The sequence below is a fragment of the Pleurodeles waltl genome, chromosome 2_2, assembly GCF_031143425.1.
Source record: "Pleurodeles waltl isolate 20211129_DDA chromosome 2_2, aPleWal1.hap1.20221129, whole genome shotgun sequence".
Lineage (NCBI taxonomy): Eukaryota > Metazoa > Chordata > Amphibia > Caudata > Salamandridae > Pleurodeles > Pleurodeles waltl.
Genome location: NC_090439.1, coordinates 744778871 through 744803632, shown reverse-complemented (window position 1 = coordinate 744803632; position 24762 = coordinate 744778871).

Genomic DNA, 24762 nt, shown 5'->3' with positions numbered 1-24762 from the left:
CAACGATGAGCTCTGCTAGAGAAGTCTGCAAACTCACCAACGGACATCAGACTATCAGAACAAATTGATACAATTATGTGTAGAGTAGGCTAAATGTACTTTCACAAAACTTGAACAATGGAGCTACAGACTAAGAGCTGGGAGCAACAATTTTGTTACCTGAAGAGCCGGATGATGTCCTCATTGATTAAAGGACCAATCATGATAATGGAACTTGATTCTCAAAATAACGTAGACAAGTGGTAAACAAAAATTATAGGTTAGAGTCATAACCCCTGATAAGGTTGACCAATGGGCAAATTGTGGGACGGACTGAGAGACCCTAATAAAAAGTCATGACATGAAGGGAAAAATCAGAACAGAGAGGCGAAAGTTGATGACGTCAGGAGACGCTGTCCGAAGTGCTGAAACTTGGGCTTGGTTCCGTGAGCCTGAGCCTTGCTGATGACTGATGACCTCGAGACTCATGGGGTTTTATTATTTGTTTCAGCTGGTTTACAGACGTTTTGTAATTCATACCCAACTGGAATATCCAGAAAGGCCTTAATATCTTGGAGGTTAGCAAACCATTGTCCTACATGCTTCTCCTGCAGGTAAGATGTTATTATTTTCCTTAAGGAGCCCTCCTCCAACCTTAGGAGACAAGCCCAATAATTAAGGATCCGCTGTTTATATTTAAATAATCTATAAGGCCAATTTCTAACCTCAGGGTACTGTTCACAGATCCTCTGGGCAGGCTGAGCCATTTTTTCCAGGTATGAGTTTCAATATTATGTAACTTCATAATACACTTTACTGATATATCATCACTGCCATACAGTAATAAGTTTTCAATGTTTGCATTATAGGTTTCTCCTAGAACTTCAATGAACTTATGGCCCAAAGCAAGGTCCAACCTAAATAAAGCACCAGAAAGTGCTTTAGAACAAGCTTCCTGGAAATCTATATGAGGTTTTTAGGTAGTATCTGAGAAGGAAACCTAAATATCTACATTATTTAACCACCTCCACTTGAACACCACTTAACCACCACTTGAACCTTCATTTTGAAAAGACCACATCTTTTTTTTTAGCCATATTTAATTTCATATCACTGGCCTCACAGCATTCAGCGAAAACATCCAGCTGCCTCTTAAAGCCAACCGGTGTAATGTCCAATGTCTATTTCTTGTGGGTTAGGTTTTGTTTTTTGACCCAGACTGGTCAAAAACGTCCATCCTGATCTGAGTTTTTCTGCTGTCATGCTTCTGCCTGAGGGTACTTCAAAATATAGTACAGAAGAGTAGTATGAGGAGAATGATGCCTGCGAGGGTAGTTATAGATGACAGCGCTCCAAAACCTGCAAGCCTCCTTCAATCTTCAACATCAGAGAGGGGGCACAGTCGGGGCGGGAGAACACACAGAGTGATGCAAGCTGCACCAAGACCTAATACACCCACTTCCGCAGCACCCAGCCTCGTCCTTGGGGCAGCGGCTCTAACGCCGTGCTCACCTCCGGCAAGTTTTATTACCACTGTCACATGTTGTTTGTCTGTGGCTTCCCTCACTACTCTTCAGGCTTTTGGGGCCTGTTTGATTTTCTCTATGGGTAACAGACCCGCTAATCCTACTGGAGTCTTGGGGCCTCAGTACCTTAAGGCGTCTGGGGAGCCTTAAAGCAATTTAAAAATCTTGACTGCTCACAGTAGGGATTAATTCCAGTAGGGGTGCTTAGCTCTTGATGCTAGGCTGTTGGGCATACCTCTTTTTCTAGAAGTCTCAAGCTTACTATAGATCCTCTGTTAAGGTGCACCTCTGTTTTGGTGCTTATGTGGGCCTATATAGCCTTATGCAGCATATATGGTCTTAAGTTGATACAGTTTTTAAATGTAGCAAATAAAAAGCACAGATGATTAATTCTGGCCAGTTATACAAACATAAACAAGACACTCTTTGCTGCGACCCCAGACTCCACCTTTCTTCCTTCCTTTCCTCCTTGGTCTCCAACGCCTTTATTAAATCTTTCACTTTTTCCCCTCTTTGTCATCAGGGTCTGCTTCTGACCTTTGCTTTTTCTCCCCCTTCCTTCGATCACATACAGCGTAGGGAGAGGAGAATGTGATGGAGAACAGAGGAGCAGAAGAAAATACGGGGAAGGGTCTGGGCCAGGCCAACTGCCCGAACCAGCCAAAGCAGAGGTAAACAATGACTAAAGCAGGCCACCTACATGCACGCCTGCCGTAAGCCCGGGTCAGGCTGAGCGGGTGGGCCAAGGCAATGAGGAGAATGATAAACGGTGTTCCAAGCTGCAGGACCATCCCAAATCAGCCTGGTTGCTGGGTTCAGGTCCTAGCTTCTGATTCAGCTGGCCAGACTGCACTCCTCAGGTGAACTCTGCTCTGCTTCAGCGATGCTCCAGCAATGGCTGCTTGTATGATGTAGCGTGGCATAATGGCGTCCTTAAAAACAACAACTTAATTAATAAAGTGTTTAAAGACTTGTAATGCCGCAAGCCAGGAAACAGGCAAAAATTCTCCCCCTGTTGAAAATTTCCTCAGCGGACCTTAGGGTACTGCCTAAGTAGAAGCCAATTTCTCAGCTCCCTGCCTGTCCAAGCTGCTGGGGAAATTTGCTAGCTAACAACTTTCATGCTACCTGGGGGGCAATAACCTGTTGCACGCAAGTCAGTCAGGTTAGACCTAATTTTAGTCCTGAAACAGCCCTTCTCAGGACTGAGTATTTCAGAGACACCCTTGATTTCAGGAGGGGGTCGGTGCTGATATTGTTAGATTCATCAGCAGCATTCAGCATCGTCCCTCACTCCAGGCTCTTAGCTCACCTCCAGACCATTGGACTAGAGGATCAGGCCTTGAAATGGCTGGCCTCCTACTTAAGTGACAGAGGACAGGAGGCTTGGACCCTACCATTCTCCCCAGGGCCAGCAGAGTTAACAGTGTAGGTTCCTCAGGGATCTAACCTGAGCCCCACCCTGTTTGACATCTATCTGATGAGACTGGCGCATCTAGTGGAAGCCTGTGGGCCAAAAATAATCTCGTATGCCGATTACATGCAGCTACTCTTTTCCTTTAAAAAGGGAGAAGGGATTGCACTGGACCTTTTTAAATCCTGCCTGGCTGCTGTTTTTCATTGAGTGGCCCATAACCGAATGAAGTATGATGCAGATAAATCTGAAGTTTTGTTCTTTGGCCACATTCTCCCAGCAGCCTGCCATCCCTATTGGCCAGATATGGCTCTCCCTCTTGGCACACAATCAGGTGTTGTTAAGAACTTGGAGGTGAAGTTTGACAACCTCTTGTCCTTCCAGCAACAAGCCAATTCTGTGTTGGAATCCTGTTTTGGCTTTTTTTTTTGCATACTGAAAAAGTTTCTTCACCTCCTCTCTCTCCCAATTAAAACAACAGTCATTCAGGCATTCATCACATCAAAGTTAGACTACACAAACGCCCTGGACTTGGGTCTGCCTGACTACCTTATCAACAAACTCTAGGAGGTACAAAAGGCAGAAGGTCTCCTCACCTCCTTTCTCTTTAATGGCTCCTGATGCGGAAGCACCTTTTGTTTTGAATTTCCCAGACAGGTCTCTAGTGATGGTTCCCAAGATATGGCGCGCCACAGCAGGCAGGCGCTCCTTTTCCTTTTTGGGACTGTCAGCCTGGATTAAGCTCCCTCAAGACCTGTGCTCAGTCAAATTAGTTTCTATCTTTAAAAAGAGGCTAAAAACATGAATCTCTTTAAAAAAAATAAGTGGTCCTACCTGTGAGCTTAGTGCCCGGACACTCCCAGGCGCAGCTGCACGCTTCATACAACTCATTTCATCTACCAAATTGAGCTACACTCTCAACGTATGCAAGTCAACAACCTGATAGGACTGAAATAGAGGTTGACCTTACTGGGATGAAATACGCAAGACTTTACAGATCAAAGTGGCATGCATTCGTGTGATTTAATGATCATCTTGGAAAGCTGAGACTGCCTTAATAGGAATCATGCTCAAGTGCTCTCAGCCAACACACTTTTCACCTTAAAAGGCACTGCTGAGTTTATCTAGGTGGGATCTTGTCTGGAATTTTGGACTAGACTCTTCTTGTGGGAGAAGTGCCAAGTTTGGTTTGCATATGGCTCATCTCTGCTATGCGTGGTATAGTGGGTACAAGAAATGATGGACTGCAACACATCCCAAAGCAATTACAAGCATTCAGCTCATTATTTTTTGTTTTTGTTAGCACAATGCTGTAAGTGTGTGGTATGCCCAGACATGCCCTGTATCCGTGTCATTGGATTTGCTGAATGTCACATAGGAGGCACAAAATGGCAGAAACTGATTTATGGTTGCTTATGATGCCATGTGGAAGGGACCTGACCTGGCAGATTGAGCTAGTCTTCTCCAGTAATTATCAGTGGCAGAGATTAATTCAAGCATTCCACTTCCACCATGTGAAACACAATAAGTGATAAGTGAGCCAGGCATGTCGTGCGTGCCTTTGAAATTGATGTAAGACAAATATTTATTTATGCATTTTTATATAGTGCAGACATTACCTATAGGTATCAGGGCGCTTTACAATAGAGTGAAATAACTTTACATTTTAGAGTAACATGGTAGTAGGTGACAATACTTTGATGTACTACAGTTACTCATGGTGAGAGTTACATGTTTACATATTACATAATCAGTACAAATGACATATTAGTTAAGTTAAACATATTAGGGTTACATAAATACATATTACATACTTACAGAGTTGGAAAGAAAGGTTGTTATATCTCTCAATGGTGTCATGTAATAGTCAGGGTCACGTCATCAAATGTTAGCATGTATCCATGATAGGATTCTTAATGAGGAATGATATTGAAAAAGAAGAGTTTTCAGATCTGATTTGAAGATCTGAAAAGAGGTGGTGGTGAAAAGGTTTAGAGGTAGCAAATTCCAAATTCTAGTTGCATTACTCGAGAAAGATTGCACCATGAGATTTTCCCTTTTTGAAGGTTGAAGGTTTGAGCAGCAGATTTTCAGTATTTCAAGAAGGTCTAGAGCCATCTGGAGTTTGTTTGCTAGGTATTAAGGGGTGAACGTGTGAATGGCTTTATGGGTGATACAAGCTGTCTTGTATATAGTACTGGCTTCAATATGAAGCCAGCGAAAAGTTAGCAGCATAGGTGTGATATGGTCATTTCTTTTGGCTCCATAGATGAAATGCCCAGCTGAGTGGAGGATGGATTTTAAAGGAGATAGGTAGGTTTTGAGGAGGTCTGCAAGGAGAGAATCACAGTAGTCCAGTCTTGAAAGTACCAAAGATTGGACAAATGTTTTAGGTCTTGCTCAGGATTGTAACATTGGATCTCCCAAAGAAGGTGCAGTTAGAAACATGCATTCTTGGCCATGGTGCTGATTTGGGATTGGAGGCTAAGGGGGTGATTCTGAGCTTGGCGGGCGGCGGGAGCCGCCCGCCAAGCGGGAACCGCCAGAAGACCGTACTGCGGTCAAAAGACCGCGGCGGTCATTCTGGGTTTCCCACTGGGCTGGTGGGCGACCGCCAAAAGGCCGCCCGCCAGCCCAGTGGGAAACACCCTTCCACGAGGAAGCCGGCTCCGAATGGTGCTGGAGAACTAACAGGGGAAAGGAGGTTGAAAAGAAAGAGAGTGGCAAGTTGAAAATACGCAGGACCAGTGTGGGCGCAAGCCACAACAAGCGATTGGCAGAACGAGTTTATGTCCTTCTGTTTTGACAGAGAAGTTTTGAATCAGTACTTTGATGCAACTTGAAAGAAATAAAATCACAGACTGTGTTGTTGAATAAAGAAAAAGATTGAGATTACTGATTTACTGGAAAAGACATTAATAGCCTGATATGACAATTAAACCTTGAAAATGGCCAGCTGCTAACCGATTTTTACAAAGGAGGAGGGGGTCCTGTTGAGTGGAGTTAAAAGTGTGAAGAAAGAAGTATATTTTAGATTTTTTTTTTTTTTTTTCAATTTTGTGTTGCATATTAAGTAGGAGTTGAAAACTCTGCTTTCTGATTCTTTACAGATCATGACTAATTTAGATAATAGCCCGAGACATATTAGGTATTGTAGATAGTTGAGTGTAGGTATAGCGATTGTGTGTGGAATATTATTTGTAATGCTGATTGTGGGCATGTCAATTAATGAGATGAAAGAAATGAGAGATACATCTGTGTATGAAACTAATACACTAACAGCTATAGAAAGGTTTAAATTAGATGAGCAATATTTGCATGATTATACTAACACGAGGGGAGAGTTGTCTTCTAACATCTTTTATCGTCTATTGAGTGAGTTATATTAAATGCAAACAAGATAAAAAAATGATCAACTATAGTAGATGATATGTTAACTAACTTTACAGGAGCTAAACTTTTACTAAACACTGAATTAGCTGCGTATAGAGCTATGACGCTTCAAAACAGGCTTGCTTTAGACATAATATTGGTGAAAGATGGAGGAGTCTGCAAAATGATTAATGAGAAGCACTGTTGTTCCTATATTCCTGCAAATGAGAAAGAAGTAAAATAATTACATACTAACTTAACTAATGCGAGTAAGGATTTGAAAGAGTTGAAAGAACCAGGAGTCTGGGAAAAAGTGGGAAAGGGATTTGAGACACTAGGAAATTGGTTCAGTCAAATTTGGGGTGGGATATTGTGGCCAATCGTTCAACGGATATTAATTGTGATCTCTATTATATTAGGATTATGGGGGGCATGCAAATTATGGCACAAAATTCAATTAAAAAGAGCTAAGAATAAACAGAGGAGGGAAGAACGTCCCAGAAGAAGAATCTATAGGGAAAATAGAAATAGAAGAAACCAAAATGTAACTGAAAGCAATTTGTAACAAGTGACAAGGAAAGGTGTGATGACATATTTAGGCATCAGAGGAGGGACTGTTGCAGCAGATATGCTAATATGAGAATATTCTAATGATTTGCTTATACATACTAATGAGAAAAACGATATTGAAAACTAATAAATGAAAATAACGTGTAATGTGCAAAATGTGCCCACGGGGAGTGGTCACCATCTGTGTTAACAGTACTAAATAATGTGAAATGTTTAAAGTTTTGTATTAATATATCATAATTAATGATATAATCTATGTTTTGTAATGCCATATGTTCTTACCTTAGCCAGAGGCCTAGTCAGCGCTGGGCCTTGGCTGCTTAAACATGGAGACGTGATGAGCTGACGCAGACTGGAACTGGAGAAAGGGACCTTGAACTGTACAGAGTTCAACGATGAGCTCTGCTAGAGAAGTCTGCAAACTCACCAACGGACATCAGACTATCAGAACAAATTGATACAATTATGTGTAGAGTAGGCTAAATGTACTTTCACAGAACTTGAACAATGGAGCTACAGACTAAGAGCTGGGAGCAACAATTTTGTTACCTGAAGAGCCGGATGATGTCCTCATTGATTAAAGGACCAATCATGATAATGGAACTTGATTCTCAAAATAACGTAGACAAGTGGTAAACAAAAATTATAGGTTAGAGTCATAACCCCTGATAAGGTTGACCAATGGGCAAATTGTGGGACGGACTGAGAGACCCTAATAAAAAGTCATGACATGAAGGGAAAAATCAGAACAGAGAGGCGAAAGTTGATGACGTCAGGAGACGCTGTCCGAAGTGCTGAAACTTGGGCTTGGTTCCGTGAGCCTGAGCCTTGCTGATGACTGATGACCTGGAGACTCATGGTGTTTCATTATTTGATTCAGCTGGTTTACAGACGTTTTGTAATTCATACCCAACTGGAATATCCAGAAAGGCCTTAATATCTTGGAGGTTAGCAAACCATTGTCCTACATGCTTCTCCTGCAGGTAAGATGTTATTATTTTCCTTAAGGAGCCCTCCTCCAACCTTAGGAGACAAGCCCAATAATTAAGGATCCGCTGTTTATATTTAAATAATCTATAAGGCCAATTTCTAACCTCAGGGTACTGTTCACAGATCCTCTGGGCAGGCTGAGCCATTTTTTCCAGGTATGAGTTTCAATATTATGTAACTTCATAATACACTTTACTGATATATCATCACTGCCATACAGTAATAAGTTTTCAATGTTTGCATTATAGGTTTCTCCTAGAACTTCAATGAACTTATGGCCCAAAGCAAGGTCCAACCTAAATAAAGCACCAGAAAGTGCTTTAGAACAAGCTTCCTGGAAATCTATATGAGGTTTTTAGGTAGTATCTGAGAAGGAAACCTAAATATCTACATTATTTAACCACCTCCACTTGAACACCACTTAACCACCACTTGAACCTTCATTTTGAAAAGACCACATCTTTTTTTTTAGCCATATTTAATTTCATATCACTGGCCTCACAGCATTCAGCGAAAACATCCAGCTGCCTCTTAAAGCCAACCGGTGTAATGTCCAATGTCTATTTCTTGTGGGTTAGGTTTTGTTTTTTGACCCAGACTGGTCAAAAACGTCCATCCTGATCTGAGTTTTTCTGCTGTCATGCTTCTGCCTGAGGGTACTTCAAAATATAGTACAGAAGAGTAGTATGAGGAGAATGATGCCTGCGAGGGTAGTTATAGATGACAGCGCTCCAAAACCTGCAAGCCTCCTTCAATCTTCAACATCAGAGAGGGGGCACAGTCGGGGCGGGAGAACACACAGAGTGATGCAAGCTGCACCAAGACCTAATACACCCACTTCCGCAGCACCCAGCCTCGTCCTTGGGGCAGCGGCTCTAACGCCGTGCTCACCTCCGGCAAGTTTTATTACCACTGTCACATGTTGTTTGTCTGTGGCTTCCCTCACTACTCTTCAGGCTTTTGGGGCCTGTTTGATTTTCTCTATGGGTAACAGACCCACTAATCCTACTGGAGTCTTGGGGCCTCAGTACCTTAAGGCGTCTGGGGAGCCTTAAAGCAATTTAAAAATCTTGACTGCTCACAGTAGGGATTAATTCCAGTAGGGGTGCTTAGCTCTTGATGCTAGGCTGTTGGGCATACCTCTTTTTCTAGAAGTCTCAAGCTTACTATAGATCCTCTGTTAAGGTGCACCTCTGTTTTGGTGCTTATGTGGGCCTATATAGCCTTATGCAGCATATATGGTCTTAAGTTGATACAGTTTTTAAATGTAGCAAATAAAAAGCACAGATGATTAATTCTGGCCAGTTATACAAACATAAACAAGACACTCTTTGCTGCGACCCCAGACTCCACCTTTCTTCCTTCCTTTCCTCCTTGGTCTCCAACGCCTTTATTAAATCTTTCACTTTTTCCCCTCTTTGTCATCAGGGTCTGCTTCTGACCTTTGCTTTTTCTCCCCCTTCCTTCGATCACATACAGCGTAGGGAGAGGAGAATGTGATGGAGAACAGAGGAGCAGAAGAAAATACGGGGAAGGGTCTGGGCCAGGCCAACTGCCCGAACCAGCCAAAGCAGAGGTAAACAATGACTAAAGCAGGCCACCTACATGCACGCCTGCCGTAAGCCCGGGTCAGGCTGAGCGGGTGGGCCAAGGCAATGAGGAGAATGATAAACGGTGTTCCAAGCTGCAGGACCATCCCAAATCAGCCTGGTTGCTGGGTTCAGGTCCTAGCTTCTGATTCAGCTGGCCAGACTGCACTCCTCAGGTGAACTCTGCTCTGCTTCAGCGATGCTCCAGCAATGGCTGCTTGTATGATGTAGCGTGGCATAATGGCGTCCTTAAAAACAACAACTTAATTAATAAAGTGTTTAAAGACTTGTAATGCCGCAAGCCAGGAAACAGGCAAAAATTCTCCCCCTGTTGAAAATTTCCTCAGCGGACCTTAGGGTACTGCCTAAGTAGAAGCCAATTTCTCAGCTCCCTGCCTGTCCAAGCTGCTGGGGAAATTTGCTAGCTAACAACTTTCATGCTACCTGGGGGGCAATAACCTGTTGCACGCAAGTCAGTCAGGTTAGACCTAATTTTAGTCCTGAAACAGCCCTTCTCAGGACTGAGTATTTCAGAGACACCCTTGATTTCAGGAGGGGGTCGGTGCTGATATTGTTAGATTCATCAGCAGCATTCAGCATCGTCCCTCACTCCAGGCTCTTAGCTCACCTCCAGACCATTGGACTAGAGGATCAGGCCTTGAAATGGCTGGCCTCCTACTTAAGTGACAGAGGACAGGAGGCTTGGACCCTACCATTCTCCCCAGGGCCAGCAGAGTTAACAGTGTAGGTTCCTCAGGGATCTAACCTGAGCCCCACCCTGTTTGACATCTATCTGATGAGACTGGCGCATCTAGTGGAAGCCTGTGGGCCAAAAATAATCTCGTATGCCGATTACATGCAGCTACTCTTTTCCTTTAAAAAGGGAGAAGGGATTGCACTGGACCTTTTTAAATCCTGCCTGGCTGCTGTTTTTCATTGAGTGGCCCATAACCGAATGAAGTATGATGCAGATAAATCTGAAGTTTTGTTCTTTGGCCACATTCTCCCAGCAGCCTGCCATCCCTATTGGCCAGATATGGCTCTCCCTCTTGGCACACAATCAGGTGTTGTTAAGAACTTGGAGGTCAAGTTTGACAACCTCTTGTCCTTCCAGCAACAAGCCAATTCTGTGTTGGAATCCTGTTTTGGCTTTTTTTTTTGCATACTGAAAAAGTTTCTTCACCTCCTCTCTCTCCCAATTAAAACAACAGTCATTCAGGCATTCATCACATCAAAGTTAGACTACACAAACGCCCTGGACTTGGGTCTGCCTGACTACCTTATCAACAAACTCTAGGAGGTACAAAAGGCAGAAGGTCTCCTCACCTCCTTTCTCTTTAATGGCTCCTGATGCGGAAGCACCTTTTGTTTTGAATTTCCCAGACAGGTCTCTAGTGATGGTTCCCAAGATATGGCGCGCCACAGCAGGCAGGCGCTCCTTTTCCTTTTTGGGACTGTCAGCCTGGATTAAGCTCCCTCAAGACCTGTGCTCAGTCAAATTAGTTTCTATCTTTAAAAAGAGGCTAAAAACATGAATCTCTTTAAAAAAAATAAGTGGTCCTACCTGTGAGCTTAGTGCCCGGACACTCCCAGGCGCAGCTGCACGCTTCATACAACTCATTTCATCTACCAAATTGAGCTACACTCTCAACGTATGCAAGTCAACAACCTGATAGGACTGAAATAGAGGTTGACCTTACTGGGATGAAATACGCAAGACTTTACAGATCAAAGTGGCATGCATTCGTGTGATTTAATGATCATCTTGGAAAGCTGAGACTGCCTTAATAGGAATCATGCTCAAGTGCTCTCAGCCAACACACTTTTCACCTTAAAAGGCACTGCTGAGTTTATCTAGGTGGGATCTTGTCTGGAATTTTGGACTAGACTCTTCTTGTGGGAGAAGTGCCAAGTTTGGTTTGCATATGGCTCATCTCTGCTAAGCGTGGTATAGTGGGTACAAGAAATGATGGACTGCAACACATCCCAAAGCAATTACAAGCATTCAGCTCATTATTTTTTGTTTTTGTTAGCACAATGCTGTAAGTGTGTGGTATGCCCAGACATGCCCTGTATCCGTGTCATTGGATTTGCTGAATGTCACATAGGAGGCACAAAATGGCAGAAACTGATTTATGGTTGCTTATGATGCCATGTGGAAGGGACCTGACCTGGCAGATTGAGCTAGTCTTCTCCAGTAATTATCAGTGGCAGAGATTAATTCAAGCATTCCACTTCCACCATGTGAAACACAATAAGTGATAAGTGAGCCAGGCATGTCGTGCGTGCCTTTGAAATTGATGTAAGACAAATATTTATTTATGCATTTTTATATAGTGCAGACATTACCTATAGGTATCAGGGCGCTTTACAATAGAGTGAAATAACTTTACATTTTAGAGTAACATGGTAGTAGGTGACAATACTTTGATGTACTACAGTTACTCATGGTGAGAGTTACATGTTTACATATTACATAATCAGTACAAATGACATATTAGTTAAGTTAAACATATTAGGGTTACATAAATACATATTACATACTTACAGAGTTGGAAAGAAAGGTTGTTATATCTCTCAATGGTGTCATGTAATAGTCAGGGTCACGTCATCAAATGTTAGCATGTATCCATGATAGGATTCTTAATGAGGAATGATATTGAAAAAGAAGAGTTTTCAGATCTGATTTGAAGATCTGAAAAGAGGTGGTGGTGAAAAGGTTTAGAGGTAGCAAATTCCAAATTCTAGTTGCATTACTCGAGAAAGATTGCACCATGAGATTTTCCCTTTTTGAAGGTTGAAGGTTTGAGCAGCAGATTTTCAGTATTTCAAGAAGGTCTAGAGCCATCTGGAGTTTGTTTGCTAGGTATTAAGGGGTGAACGTGTGAATGGCTTTATGGGTGATACAAGCTGTCTTGTATATAGTACTGGCTTCAATATGAAGCCAGCGAAAAGTTAGCAGCATAGGTGTGATATGGTCATTTCTTTTGGCTCCATAGATGAAATGCCCAGCTGAGTGGAGGATGGATTTTAAAGGAGATAGGTAGGTTTTGAGGAGGTCTGCAAGGAGAGAATCACAGTAGTCCAGTCTTGAAAGTACCAAAGATTGGACAAATGTTTTAGGTCTTGCTCAGGATTGTAACATTGGATCTCCCAAAGAAGGTGCAGTTAGAAACATGCATTCTTGGCCATGGTGCTGATTTGGGATTGGAGGCTAAGGGGGTGATTCTGAGCTTGGCGGGCGGCGGGAGCCGCCCGCCAAGCGGGAACCGCCAGAAGACCGTACTGCGGTCAAAAGACCGCGGCGGTCATTCTGGGTTTCCCACTGGGCTGGTGGGCGACCGCCAAAAGGCCGCCCGCCAGCCCAGCGGGAAACACCCTTCCACGAGGAAGCCGGCTCCGAATGGTGCTGGAGAACTAACAGGGGAAAGGAGGTTGAAAAGAAAGAGAGTGGCAAGTTGAAAATACGCAGGACCAGTGTGGGCGCAAGCCACAACAAGCGATTGGCAGAACGAGTTTATGTCCTTCTGTTTTGACAGAGAAGTTTTGAATCAGTACTTTGATGCAACTTGAAAGAAATAAAATCACAGACTGTGTTGTTGAATAAAGAAAAAGATTGAGATTACTGATTTACTGGAAAAGACATTAATAGCCTGATATGACAATTAAACCTTGAAAATGGCCAGCTGCTAACCGATTTTTACAAAGGAGGAGGGGGTCCTGTTGAGTGGAGGTAAAAGTGTGAAGAAAGAAGTATATTTTAGATTTTTTTTTTTTTTTTTCAATTTTGTGTTGCATATTAAGTAGGAGTTGAAAACTCTGCTTTCTGATTCTTTACAGATCATGACTAATTTAGATAATAGCCCGAGACATATTAGGTATTGTAGATAGTTGAGTGTAGGTATAGCGATTGTGTGTGGAATATTATTTGTAATGCTGATTGTGGGCATGTCAATTAATGAGATGAAAGAAATGAGAGATACATCTGTGTATGAAACTAATACACTAACAGCTATAGAAAGGTTTAAATTAGATGAGCAATATTTGCATGATTATACTAACACGAGGGGAGAGTTGTCTTCTAACATCTTTTATCGTCTATTGAGTGAGTTATATTAAATGCAAACAAGATAAAAAAATGATCAACTATAGTAGATGATATGTTAACTAACTTTACAGGAGCTAAACTTTTACTAAACACTGAATTAGCTGCGTATAGAGCTATGACGCTTCAAAACAGGCTTGCTTTAGACATAATATTGGTGAAAGATGGAGGAGTCTGCAAAATGATTAATGAGAAGCACTGTTGTTCCTATATTCCTGCAAATGAGAAAGAAGTAAAATAATTACATACTAACTTAACTAATGCGAGTAAGGATTTGAAAGAGTTGAAAGAACCAGGAGTCTGGGAAAAAGTGGGAAAGGGATTTGAGACACTAGGAAATTGGTTCAGTCAAATTTGGGGTGGGATATTGTGGACAATCGTTCAACGGATATTAATTGTGATCTCTATTATATTAGGATTATGGGGGGCATGCAAATTATGGCACAAAATTCAATTAAAAAGAGCTAAGAATAAACAGAGGAGGGAAGAACGTCCCAGAAGAAGAATCTATAGGGAAAATAGAAATAGAAGAAACCAAAATGTAACTGAAAGCAATTTGTAACAAGTGACAAGGAAAGGTGTGATGACATATTTAGGCATCAGAGGAGGGACTGTTGCAGCAGATATGCTAATATGAGAATATTCTAATGATTTGCTTATACATACTAATGAGAAAAACGATATTGAAAACTAATAAATGAAAATAACGTGTAATGTGCAAAATGTGCCCACGGGGAGTGGTCACCATCTGTGTTAACAGTACTAAATAATGTGAAATGTTTAAAGTTTTGTATTAATATATCATAATTAATGATATAATCTATGTTTTGTAATGCCATATGTTCTTACCTTAGCCAGAGGCCTAGTCAGCGCTGGGCCTTGGCTGCTTAAACATGGAGACGTGATGAGCTGACGCAGACTGGAACTGGAGAAAGGGACCTTGAACTGTACAGAGTTCAACGATGAGCTCTGCTAGAGAAGTCTGCAAACTCACCAACGGACATCAGACTATCAGAACAAATTGATACAATTATGTGTAGAGTAGGCTAAATGTACTTTCACAGAACTTGAACAATGGAGCTACAGACTAAGAGCTGGGAGCAACAATTTTGTTACCTGAAGAGCCGGATGATGTCCTCATTGATTAAAGGACCAATCATGATAATGGAACTTGATTCTCAAAATAACGTAGACAAGTGGTAAACAAAAATTATAGGTTAGAGTCATAACCCCTGATAAGGTTGACCAATGGGCAAATTGTGGGACGGACTGAGAGACCCTAATAAAAAGTCATGACATGAAGGGAAAAATCAGAACAGAGAGGCGAAAGTTGATGACGTCAGGAGACGCTGTCCGAAGTGCTGAAACTTGGGCTTGGTTCCGTGAGCCTGAGCCTTGCTGATGACTGATGACCTGGAGACTCATGGTGTTTTATTATTTGTTTCAGCTGGTTTACAGACGTTTTGTAATTCATACCCAACTGGAATATCCAGAAAGGCCTTAATATCTTGGAGGTTAGCAAACCATTGTCCTACATGCTTCTCCTGCAGGTAAGATGTTATTATTTTCCTTAAGGAGCCCTCCTCCAACCTTAGGAGACAAGCCCAATAATTAAGGATCCGCTGTTTATATTTAAATAATCTATAAGGCCAATTTCTAACCTCAGGGTACTGTTCACAGATCCTCTGGGCAGGCTGAGCCATTTTTTCCAGGTATGAGTTTCAATATTATGTAACTTCATAATACACTTTACTGATATATCATCACTGCCATACAGTAATAAGTTTTCAATGTTTGCATTATAGGTTTCTCCTAGAACTTCAATGAACTTATGGCCCAAAGCAAGGTCCAACCTAAATAAAGCACCAGAAAGTGCTTTAGAACAAGCTTCCTGGAAATCTATATGAGGTTTTTAGGTAGTATCTGAGAAGGAAACCTAAATATCTACATTATTTAACCACCTCCACTTGAACACCACTTAACCACCACTTGAACCTTCATTTTGAAAAGACCACATCTTTTTTTTTAGCCATATTTAATTTCATATCACTGGCCTCACAGCATTCAGCGAAAACATCCAGCTGCCTCTTAAAGCCAACCGGTGTAATGTCCAATGTCTATTTCTTGTGGGTTAGGTTTTGTTTTTTGACCCAGACTGGTCAAAAACGTCCATCCTGATCTGAGTTTTTCTGCTGTCATGCTTCTGCCTGAGGGTACTTCAAAATATAGTACAGAAGAGTAGTATGAGGAGAATGATGCCTGCGAGGGTAGTTATAGATGACAGCGCTCCAAAACCTGCAAGCCTCCTTCAATCTTCAACATCAGAGAGGGGGCACAGTCGGGGCGGGAGAACACACAGAGTGATGCAAGCTGCACCAAGACCTAATACACCCACTTCCGCAGCACCCAGCCTCGTCCTTGGGGCAGCGGCTCTAACGCCGTGCTCACCTCCGGCAAGTTTTATTACCACTGTCACATGTTGTTTGTCTGTGGCTTCCCTCACTACTCTTCAGGCTTTTGGGGCCTGTTTGATTTTCTCTATGGGTAACAGACCCACTAATCCTACTGGAGTCTTGGGGCCTCAGTACCTTAAGGCGTCTGGGGAGCCTTAAAGCAATTTAAAAATCTTGACTGCTCACAGTAGGGATTAATTCCAGTAGGGGTGCTTAGCTCTTGATGCTAGGCTGTTGGGCATACCTCTTTTTCTAGAAGTCTCAAGCTTACTATAGATCCTCTGTTAAGGTGCACCTCTGTTTTGGTGCTTATGTGGGCCTATATAGCCTTATGCAGCATATATGGTCTTAAGTTGATACAGTTTTTAAATGTAGCAAATAAAAAGCACAGATGATTAATTCTGGCCAGTTATACAAACATAAACAAGACACTCTTTGCTGCGACCCCAGACTCCACCTTTCTTCCTTCCTTTCCTCCTTGGTCTCCAACGCCTTTATTAAATCTTTCACTTTTTCCCCTCTTTGTCATCAGGGTCTGCTTCTGACCTTTGCTTTTTCTCCCCCTTCCTTCGATCACATACAGCGTAGGGAGAGGAGAATGTGATGGAGAACAGAGGAGCAGAAGAAAATACGGGGAAGGGTCTGGGCCAGGCCAACTGCCCGAACCAGCCAAAGCAGAGGTAAACAATGACTAAAGCAGGCCACCTACATGCACGCCTGCCGTAAGCCCGGGTCAGGCTGAGCGGGTGGGCCAAGGCAATGAGGAGAATGATAAACGGTGTTCCAAGCTGCAGGACCATCCCAAATCAGCCTGGTTGCTGGGTTCAGGTCCTAGCTTCTGATTCAGCTGGCCAGACTGCACTCCTCAGGTGAACTCTGCTCTGCTTCAGCGATGCTCCAGCAATGGCTGCTTGTATGATGTAGCGTGGCATAATGGCGTCCTTAAAAACAACAACTTAATTAATAAAGTGTTTAAAGACTTGTAATGCCGCAAGCCAGGAAACAGGCAAAAATTCTCCCCCTGTTGAAAATTTCCTCAGCGGACCTTAGGGTACTGCCTAAGTAGAAGCCAATTTCTCAGCTCCCTGCCTGTCCAAGCTGCTGGGGAAATTTGCTAGCTAACAACTTTCATGCTACCTGGGGGGCAATAACCTGTTGCACGCAAGTCAGTCAGGTTAGACCTAATTTTAGTCCTGAAACAGCCCTTCTCAGGACTGAGTATTTCAGAGACACCCTTGATTTCAGGAGGGGGTCGGTGCTGATATTGTTAGATTCATCAGCAGCATTCAGCATCGTCCCTCACTCCAGGCTCTTAGCTCACCTCCAGACCATTGGACTAGAGGATCAGGCCTTGAAATGGCTGGCCTCCTACTTAAGTGACAGAGGACAGGAGGCTTGGACCCTACCATTCTCCCCAGGGCCAGCAGAGTTAACAGTGTAGGTTCCTCAGGGATCTAACCTGAGCCCCACCCTGTTTGACATCTATCTGATGAGACTGGCGCATCTAGTGGAAGCCTGTGGGCCAAAAATAATCTTGTATGCCGATTACATGCAGCTACTCTTTTCCTTTAAAAAGGGAGAAGGGATTGCACTGGACCTTTTTAAATCCTGCCTGGCTGCTGTTTTTCATTGAGTGGCCCATAACCGAATGAAGTATGATGCAGATAAATCTGAAGTTTTGTTCTTTGGCCACATTCTCCCAGCAGCCTGCCATCCCTATTGGCCAGATATGGCTCTCCCTCTTGGCACACAATCAGGTGTTGTTAAGAACTTGGAGGTCAAGTTTGACAACCTCTTGTCCTTCCAGCAACAAGCCAATTCTGTGTTGGAATCCTGTTTTGGCTTTTTTTTTTGCATACTGAAAAAGTTTCTTCACCTCCTCTCTCTCCCAATTAAAACAACAGTCATTCAGGCATTCATCACATCAAAGTTAGACTACACAAACGCCCTGGACTTGGGTCTGCCTGACTACCTTATCAACAAACTCTAGGAGGTACAAAAGGCAGAAGGTCTCCTCACCTCCTTTCTCTTTAATGGCTCCTGATGCGGAAGCACCTTTTGTTTTGAATTTCCCAGACAGGTCTCTAGTGATGGTTCCCAAGATATGGCGCGCCACAGCAGGCAGGCGCTCCTTTTCCTTTTTGGGACTGTCAGCCTGGATTAAGCTCCCTCAAGACCTGTGCTCAGTCAAATTAGTTTCTATCTTTAAAAAGAGGCTAAAAACATGAATCTCTTTAAAAAAAATAAGTGGTCCTACCTGTGAGCTTAGTGCCCGGACACTCCCAGGCGCAGCTGCACGCTTCATACAACTCATTTCATCTACCAAATTGAGCTACACTCTCAACGTATGCAAGTCAACAACCTGATAGGACTGAAATAGAGGTTGACCTTATTGGGATGAAATACGCAAGACTTTACAGATCAAAGTGGCATGCATTCGTGTGATTTAATGATCATCTTGGAAAGCTGAGACTGCCTTAATAGGAATCATGCTCAAGTGCTCTCAGCCAACACACTTTTCACCTTAAAAGGCACTGCTGAGTTTATCTAGGTGGGATCTTGTCTGGAATTTTGGACTAGACTCTTCTTGTGGGAGAAGTGCCAAGTTTGGTTTGCATATGGCTCATCTCTGCTAAGCGTGGTATAGTGGGTACAAGAAATGATGGACTGCAACACATCCCAAAGCAATTACAAGCATTCAGCTCATTATTTTTTGTTTTTGTTAGCACAATGCTGTAAGTGTGTGGTATGCCCAGACATGCCCTGTATCCGTGTCATTGGATTTGCTGAATGTCACATAGGAGGCACAAAATGGCAGAAACTGATTTATGGTTGCTTATGATGCCATGTGGAAGGGACCTGACCTGGCAGATTGAGCTAGTCTTCTCCAGTAATTATCAGTGGCAGAGATTAATTCAAGCATTCCACTTCCACCATGTGAAACACAATAAGTGATAAGTGAGCCAGGCATGTCGTGCGTGCCTTTGAAATTGATGTAAGACAAATATTTATTTATGCATTTTTATATAGTGCAGACATTACCTATAGGTATCAGGGCGCTTTACAATAGAGTGAAATAACTTTACATTTTAGAGTAACATGGTAGTAGGTGACAATACTTTGATGTACTACAGTTACTCATGGTGAGAGTTACATGTTTACATATTACATAATCAGTACAAATGACATATTAGTTAAGTTAAACATATTAGGGTTACATAAATACATATTACATACTTACAGAGTTGGAAAGAAAGGTTGTTATATCTCTCAATGGTGTCATGTAATAGTCAGGGTCACGTCATCAAATGTTAGCATGTATCCATGATAGGATTCTTAATGAGGAATGATATTGAAAAAGAAGAGTTTTCAGATCTGATTTGAAGATCTGAAAAGAGGTGGTGGTGAAAAGGTTTAGAGGTAGCAAATTCCAAATTCTAGTTGCATTACTCGAGAAAGATTGCACCATGAGATTTTCCCTTTTTGAATGTTGAAGGTTTGAGCAGCAGATTTTCAGTATTTCAAGAAGGTCTAGAGCCATCTGGAGTTTGTTTGCTAGGTATTAAGGGGTGAACGTGTGAATGGCTTTATGGGTGATACAAGCTGTCTTGTATATAGTACTGGCTTCAATATGAAGCCAGCGAAAAGTTAGCAGCATAGGTGTGATATGGTCATTTCTTTTGGCTCCATAGATGAAATGCCCAGCTGAGTGGAGGATGGATTTTAAAGGAGATAGGTAGGTTTTGAGGAGGTCTGCAAGGAGAGAATCACAGTAGTCCAGTCTTGAAAGTACCAAAGATTGGACAAATGTTTTAGGTCTTGCTCAGGATTGTAACATTGGATCTCCCAAAGAAGGTGCAGTTAGAAACATGCATTCTTGGCCATGGTGCTGATTTGGGATTGGAGGCTAAGGGGGTGATTCTGAGCTTGGCGGGCGGCAGGAGCCGCCCGCCAAGCGGGAACCGCCAGAAGACCGTACTGCGGTCAAAAGACCGCGGCGGTCATTCTGGGTTTCCCACTGGGCTGGTGGGCGACCGCCAAAAGGCCGCCCGCCAGCCCAGCGGGAAACACCCTTCCACGAGGAAGCCGGCTCCGAATGGAGCCGGCGGAGTGGAAGGGGTGCGACGGGTCAGTAGCACCCGTCGCGAATTTCAGTGTCTGCTAAGCAGACACTGAAATTCTAAGTGGGGCCCTCTTACGGGGGCCCCTGCAGTGCCCATGCCATTGGCATGGGCACTGCAGGGGCCCCCAGGGGCCCCACGACACCCCATACCGCCATCCTGTTCCTGGCGGTATGGGGGTCGGAATCCCCATGGCGGCGCAGGATTCCCCTGGGCAGCGGAAAGCCGGCGGGAGAACACCGACTTTCCGTTTCTGGCCACGGCTGTACCGCCGCGGTCAGAATGCCCAAAGGAGCACCGCCAGCCTGTTGGCGGTGCTCCCGCGGACCACGGCCCTGGCGGTTTTTACCGCCAGGGTCAGAATGACCGCCTAAGTCTTTTGTCCAGGATGACAACTGGGGATAAGGCACTGTCAACAATGGTAGGTTTACTGTTAAGAATGTTTAGATTATCCATCCATTGAAAAGGAGGTGGGTCATTTGAGATAGAGATAAGAAGGAATTCAGTTTTAGTTGGATTTCGTTTTAGGTGACGAGACGTCATCCATTCTTCGATGGAGATGAGGGTAGTGGCGAGAACTGAGATGCTAAGTGGGGAGGACAACTTGAGGTAGAGTTGGGTGTCATCAGCATAGAGGTGATAAAGGATCCCAGCCTCTTTTAATAGGGCTCTTACTGGTTCAATGTAAAGATTAAATAGGGTTGGAGCAAGGATAGAACCTTGGGGGACACCTTGATCCTCCGCCTTTGGAGTTGAGAGACAGTTTTCAATTTTAATCACCTAAGATATCTCCATGAGGTAAGATTCAAACTATTTAAGTACTATGCCTTCAATTCCCATTCTTTGTTTTAGTGTGATAAGAAGTGTGTGATGGTTTACAGTATCAAAGGCTGCAGAAAGGTCAAGAAGGATAAGAAGGCAGGTGCTGCTCGAGTTTAGGACTATAAGGGCATCGCCAATAACCCATAGCAGTGCTGTTTCAGTGCTGCAGCCTTGACTGAAGCTGGATTGAAATTCAGCTAGAAGATATTTCTCCTTGGTGTGTTTGGTGAGTTAATCCGCTACACATCATTCAGTGATCAACCAGTGACTCTGGCGAGAAAAGGGAGGTTGATGATAGAGCAGAAGTTGTTAAGGTCATCCCATCAGCAGAGTGCTTCTTTAGTAGTGGGTTCACCTGACCAGTTTTGAGGCCATCAGAAAAGAATACTTGGCTGAGAAAGAGTTTAACCAGATATGTCCGGGGGGGGGGGGAACGTGTGGCTGAACAGGTCTATTGCAATGTCGCTTGGGATAGGTTCTAGAGAGTGGGTTGAAGGTTTGGTTTTCAAGATGTTCTTGAAGAGGGTGTCCTCACAAATGATGTCAAAACTGTGCCAGGAGCATTTAGATTTGCATGCCTTCTATGGGGTTGGATGTGTATAATGATGAAGGAGCAATTTAACTTTTGCATCAAAGAATTGTACAAATTCTTCTGCTTTCTTGGGTGGGTCATCACATTTGACAGTTGAAGATGAGTGGGGGTTGCTGGAGGTTTTGATTAGGTCATAGAGTTTCTTTGGTGTGTACTTGGCAGTCGAGGAGGGTTCTAAAGTGATTCTTTTTTTTTAATGATATCTATGTAATAACACATTCTTGCAAATCGGAGGTATGCAAGATTACTGACAGAGGGTGACTGTCACCATTTCTTCTCCAGGATTCTTATTTCTTCCCTTTCATCATAGGGGGACTTATAGAACCATAGGAAAGAGGGTGTGGGTCTTTTCTTCCTGCTTTGTAGTAGAGCTATATTGTCTATCAGGAAAGATAAAGTGGTGAAACAGTGAGTAGTCAGGTCATAGAGTTGGGGCTAATGTCTGGTAGTACCTTCTTAGTGGCATTGCTGAGAGTGTTGAGGTTGATGTTCTTTGTGTTGAAAAAACAGGTAGTTGCCCTTTTGACATCAACACTGCCAAACTCCTCAACAGCATGAACAACATCTGACTCACCCAACTTATCCACAATCCCATGCACACCGCAGGCACATGCTAAACCCCATCTTGACCTCTAACAACGATATCCGCATCAGGTATAGCCACACAATAGAACTCACCTGGATAGACCACTCCATCATCCACTTCAACATCACTAGCTTGCGGACCTCTGCCCCCAGTCTATGAATGTCTTCCATGGACATATGTGGTGGAAAAAAATATTATTTGTGGAATCATACATAAATCTGCAATCAAAGTCATTGACATAAAGTATGGCACAATTTGGGGTTAAAGAAGCCTCCATCTAAGTGCCTTTGGTCTGTAGGTAGACGTTACCTTTGAAGACAAAATAGTTGTTAGTGAAAGCCAAATGCAGCAGTTCTATGATGAACTCAGTGGGTACTGTTACTGGACCTGTTTGTGTGTTAGGAACTTCAGTGTTCACACTAATACCATACAGTTGCAGTATATTCATAAACAAAGATTCAACATCCAAAAATACCAGGAATTCCCTTTCAGGGTCAAAGCACTGTTGGTATATACCTCTTTGTAAGGTGTAAAAAATCCTTAATAAAGCAGTCAATGTATTTACCTAATTGCCTCTCACATAACTGGTTGACAAAGACACTGTTTCACTCACTCTTTCTCCACTGCTTGAAACCAAATTGATTTTACATGTATACATCTGTTTGATTTAAATTCATTTTGATTTCTGATGTTTCCTGCAATTGGTTTGTCCGTTAAAAAACGTATGCGTCTAACTAAGGTACGAATATACTTTTTTTGCTATTTTCTATCCTCAGCCAGTGATGTTTCACTCTGGCACTAACTTTACTTTGGCTGCACAGATATATTAGTTGGATCTTGTCTAGCTAATTTTTAACTCATTTTGATCACTTGTTTTTTACATATTGTACTTTTGACATTTGACCATGTGAGTAAGTCTATCCATTATTTAGCATTAAACTTCCCGTCATGATGGCACTAATACCCAGGGAAAATATATTTTATTTTGCAAATGTTATTTTGCTCTTGCATCATAAGAACATTTCATGTCCTGATGATGAGCCTCTAATTCCCCTGGGTCAAAACGCCATTGATAACAAGGGCAATTGAAGTTAAATATGCTGATGAAATGTTTGTATTCCTGAATTATAAGGACCCAACATTTGGACAGACATATTTAGAAACTTCCATAGTTCCATTGCCTATTAAATTATATTACACACACTTTTACATTGTTTTCCTATCACTCACGTTGTGTTCACCTGAGCACTGATCACCTTTTCTTTCATTTAAATTATAACAGACATAATTCTGGTTTATGTCTGCAAGTGTTCCTGTTTTTCTTTTTCAAAAGCTTTTGATTTTTTCTTTTGTTGAATGATGATTGTACATTCTTCTCTTTGATTCAAGTGTTCCACGTGGAACCACTGTTGTACATATGTGTATATGTCTCTGGTTCCAGGTAGTTATTGGGCAGCCTCTGTCTGTTTAAAGCAATGTACAAACGTGTAGCATTTGTAGTATTTGGTACATGCACAATATAATGTTTCTGCCATACGTACCATACAAAACACTCTCCTCATTTCATTTATCCAGTTTACTATATAATTGGTTACTTGGGGCAAAGTTTAGCCGGTGCATTGTAACATTCAGAAATGCAGTTTTATTGAGAATTACTGAATGTTATACAGTGACTTGTTTATGAAGGCAATTAGGAAATATCTTCAATAGCATAAATTTGTATGCAACCTAATCTTTGACCAATTTGTATAATTCATCAATAGTAGACACAGAAGAATTGTATTCCATTTAATCTATTGCACTTGCCTACGATGGCCACAGCAACACTGTGACAGCAGAAGAGTGTGATTTTATGTCAGGCTCCAATTATGCTTCTCTTTTCTTTACTACCAAAGTTCAGAAGCCAATCACAATAAAGTAAACAAAAAACTACATTACCCATGTAGCTCTGTACACATATATCACGTGCCCCAATGACAGGAGAGCAAACCCTATAATTACAGAATGCCATTGTATTGTGCCCTCTTTCTTTGCTGCTTAGCAGCATGAAAAGGAACTTTTATATGCGCTATACTCTGATTGTACTGTAATATACTTGACACAGCGAGTTTTCAGGGTTATGTGCCAAGTGATACTTGTTTTTTCTCATTTTTGGATTGTCGCAATTTAATATTGCATTTAGATTGCTTGTATTCATTTAATTGCTTCGTATAAATTGTAAATGTTTTTTCATTAACATATGTTGTGCAATTCAGCGTGTGTCCTACTTTACGCCCTGTGACTTCCGACGCTTATTCTCCAGGTGTCTGGCAATCTTTCCTGGCACCTTCAGCCTGTTGGGAGCGGGAGTGGGGAGTGGACGTGTGTCATCTCTGATGAGCGCAGTTCTGTTTTTATTTCTAAATCAGCGCCACTACATGCATGTGCAGAATGTACATGCGACACTCGTAAAACTTGCTTTGGAGTGTTCATTCTGCACACCACATGGCCCCTTTCTTCACTGTATGTAGCCTGATATCGCTCCCCGTTACACCCTGATTGCCTTGGAGCAGGGGTTGTATTATTATTTGACACAGGCTTGGCCTAGACTGAATTTCCAGGCCAATTTGCCTGGCTGGGGTTACACTCCCCCTTTCTCTCTTG